Below are 4,386 nucleotides of genomic sequence, written 5' to 3'. Positions count from 1 at the left end.
ACACCTGACACCACAGAACTCTCATTACAATCCTCCCTCTGTAAGAAGCCTGAATGGAAACCTTCTAGAAAAACCCAGTGCTGGTTTGAACAGACCACTGCGCACTAACACAGACCTCATGAAGTCTGATAAGACTGGGGACCAATCTGAGCTGCTTGGATCTGATGCTGGCTGTACATCTCTCGCTGTGCTCGTACTGGCTGAGCCTGCCTGTGTTTCACCTGGGTCTGTGGGACCTGCTAAAGAAGTCTGTACTGGGTGTGTGCAGATACTGGCTGAGGCTGGATGTGGATCAGCTGTGCTTATACTGGCTGACTGGCTGGAGTCTGTTCCTGTACTGGCTGATGATCCCACATCTACTCTACTGACAAACTTCAGCATAGTCCCTGTAAATTATATATATTTTCTATATATTAATTTTATCAGCTGCATCAGGCCCATTCAAACCAGGTTTCTTTAGTACATTTTCAAATATAAAATACTATTTATAAAATGACTTGCCTGAATATGTGATGCGAATTATTTACTGAGATGTGTGTCGTTCTGTCCAGCTAATCAACATATCAATAGTCAATGTGAATCCACTGTCTCCCATCTTGCATTAGTCCATAGTTGTAACTAAACTTCACTGTCTTGTTTTAAATGATGTATGAGCAGCATCCTGTCTCTGGACTGGTCCCACAGATGTTTCTTGCTCGAATGCATGAGTTTAATTTCGTGCACGCACATATGAACGCTCAATGTAGTCATCTTTCTGAGTTACAGTTTGTAAACATTGTGGCCCATCTGTGTTTATCAAACGTAATAAAAAGTTGTATTTCACTTTAACATTGTTCAGTCACAGTCTGGCTACAACCAAGACTCGGACAGACCAGGAGCTGCGCTGCTCAGCTGGTTAGCAGGACAGACAGACACAGAGAGATTCACTGCAGCTGCACATTAACGTTACTGTTAAGCTATCTGCTGACAGACTTTGAGAGGAGAGATCATAAAAGTTTTAAACATTCATGTTCACCTTTGACAGGAAAGTGAGGCAGGGCCATACAGCTCTGCACTGGACTATCACTGCGTATGCCAGTGTCGCATCAACTGGCTTTATCAGTTTTACATGTTTTTCTGCTCCACTGAGGTGTGCTGCATAGGCTACTAATACCAATGTAATGAGATCTCGTGCAGAATGTAACAGAGTAATCAGTAGATATTTGGCTTTGAAATGTAGCGAAGTGAAAGTAAAACTTTGCAACAGCTAAAAATACTCAAGTAAAGTACAGATACCGAAAAAAAAAAAAATTTAGTTTTTTTTTGTAGCTTGTAGTAGTATTTGTACTTAGTTACTTTCCACCACTGGTTGAATTGAATCAATCTTCCTTTACCATTCATCTGTGTGTGTCGGTGTGTGCGGGTAGTTAGGGTAACATAGCTAAGCAGCTCAGCAGAGAAGCAATGAAATGCAGCCTCCATCAAGGTCCTAGTGCCTGACCACAGTGAAATTGTGAAGCAGATGAAACAACCAGAACTATAATTTTAAGCCTATAAATACAAATTATATTTATATTATTCTATCATATTTAGGGTTCAAACCGCGTAGTGGTAGAACCCTTATGCGTTTGTGTGTTTTAGTTATTATTAGGGCCTGAGCATGAAACATGCAAGGTTCCTATTGGAACTGAAGGGGAAAAGCCTCTTGGAGCAATGCCCTAAACCCAACAGGAGGTCGGACATTTTGAATTTTATGGTAATTTAAAAAAACTTTTGATTATGATAATTTTTGGATTTTTTACACACTCCATACATATCAAACTCCTAGAGAATTAGTCCGACTAACTTCAGACTTTCCCTTTCTACTCTAAAGCCATTCACGATTAAAAGTTGTACAAACGGTGAGTTTTCGTGGAACGGCGTGGCCTTGGCATGGCATCCAAAATCGATGATTCGCCATGAAACAGGAAGTTGTTGTACCTTGACCTTGCTCAGATCCGTACCAAACTTGAACAGGTCTACAAGCCAATATTCACTCATAGTCATAGCGGCACCTGCTGGCAACAGGAAGTGACCTTAAATGAAGCAGCCCCTGCAGCACGGTTTACCTACATATAAAACATGTTTGTGGCACATGTATCATGTACAGATGTACCAAAAAGCGTTTTTGGATGATTTACACACTCCGTACTTAAATGAACTCCTCCTAGGGATTTAGTACGAATGGTTTCAGATTTGTGCGGTGCGGTCTAAAGCCACTGACGTTTAAAAGTTGTGCAAACGGTGACGTGGCGTCCAAAATCGATGATTCACCATGAAACAGGAAATTGGTCAGTCTACATGCTCACATCTGCACCAAACTTTACATGTTTGATAAGAGTCCCGCCCTGAACACCAAAATTCACCCATAGTCACAGCGCCACCTGCTGGTAACAGGATGTGACTACTTTCATGCTGTGATGAACCATTTCTTGCAGGTTGGCTATTATCTACTTCAAAACTATGTCAGAAAACTCTTAACACATTGATGATGTCATGTTATAAACCATGTGAGTTTTCTTTCAACAGCGTATCCTTGGCAGCGTGGCGTAGTGTTGTAGTCAACATGTTTTAGGGTTATTGGTTGCATTTGAAGTAATAAGTTTTACTTCCAATCAAAGTTAGGATGTTAAGAAATCAGACAATGCAAGAGCAATCCTGAGTCCTCAATGTCCGAGACCGAGACAAGACTGAGTACAAAGGCAGTCGAGTCCGAGACGAGACCATGTCTGAGGGCCCACCCAATGCTGCTTGTAGCTTTAATTTTTTTCCCCCGCAAATTAAGCAGTTTTTTGGGGGCCTAAACATGCTCAAAAACTCACCAAACTTTGCACACATGTCAGAAGTGGTGAAAAATTACATATTTTATGGGTCTTGCACATAGGCGTGGCAAAATGGCTCACTGGGGACATACCAAGGTGTGGTATCAAGGACCCAATAAAGGAGGTCAAGCCATTTTGAATTGAATGTGTAATTTTAACCCTTTTTATACCATTTACAGGTCAGTGCCTTTGGACTTGGGACTCCCGCATACGAAGGCGCATATCAAAATCTTTATATCCACGCATTCATGGGATCGAGTGGAATCTCGTGGTATAGGCCACGCCCATTTTTGTCTAATTTTTTTTCTGCAAAATCACAAAAACTGAAAAACCTATTTTGATTAACTCCTCCCAAGCCGCATGTCTGATCGGCAACAAACTTGTCATGGACCATCTCTGGACAAAGCATATACAAGCTTGTGCTTCCCGGATTGATACACAAAAAACTGTTCGATTTACAAAGTAAGAAATGTTTACGCAAACACTAAAAACAGGAAGTCATGTCACATCTTAGGTTTAGAATGACCGATCAGCACCAAACTTGGCAGGCCCCTCTGAGAGGCTGTGCAAAATTTGGTACAATTACCTCTTAGGTGACGCTGTGTAACAGCAATTATCTGTTCCTCTACATGAAACCTGAGCCGAATTGTTCAAGATGGTCTCATGACTTATTTTTTTTACTGTTATGAGTATGAGGAGCTGGATACCATATTGTGCCAAACAGATTTTACTTTAACAACAGAGTATTAACATACTCCTTTGTCTGTATTGTTATTTATTCAAATTTATTTGTCACCGGGCAGAAAGGGGACAGACATGGGGATGGGGAATAGAAACACCACATAAACAGACAGCACTGAGAGAGGGCAACACCAGCAAGAGAACAGGAAATAGCAGAAGGAAACACCAAATGCAGAAAGCAACAAAACCTGCAATAGAACGGTGAGGGGGGCTTGGGGCGGAGAAAAAACAAACCACATACAAACAAAAACAAAGCAGTAACTGAATGAAAAACATCAAGAATAATTCTACCAGAGAGAACCTTTTGTTTGTGTGTGTGTCTATATGTAAGACTGTATGTGTCTGAGTGCATGTGGGTGAGTGTGTCTGTATGTGTATGTACAGTGGGTACGGAAAGTATTCAGACCCCTTTAAATTTTTCACTCTTTGTTTCATTGCAGCCATTTTCCAAAAATCAAAAAAGTTCATTTTATTTCTCAGTAATGTACACTCAGCACCCCATCTTGACAGAAAAAAACAGAAATGTAGAAATTTTTGCAAATTTATTAAAAAAGAAAAACTGAAATATCACATGGTCATAAGTATTCAGACCCTTTGCTCAGTATTTAGTAGAAGCACCCTTTTGATCTAATACAGCCATGAGTCGTTTTGGGAAAGATGCAACAAGTTTTTCACATCTGGATTTGGGTATCCTCTGCCATTCCTCCTTGCAGATCCTCTCCAGTTCTGTCAGGTTGGATGGTAAACGTTGGTGGACAGCCATTTTCAGGTCTCTCCAGAGATGCTCAATTGGGTTTAAGTCAGG

Source organism: Micropterus dolomieu, linkage group LG17 (genome assembly GCF_021292245.1).
Source record: "Micropterus dolomieu isolate WLL.071019.BEF.003 ecotype Adirondacks linkage group LG17, ASM2129224v1, whole genome shotgun sequence".
NCBI lineage: Eukaryota > Metazoa > Chordata > Actinopteri > Centrarchiformes > Centrarchidae > Micropterus > Micropterus dolomieu.
This window is presented reverse-complemented; position numbering follows the sequence as displayed.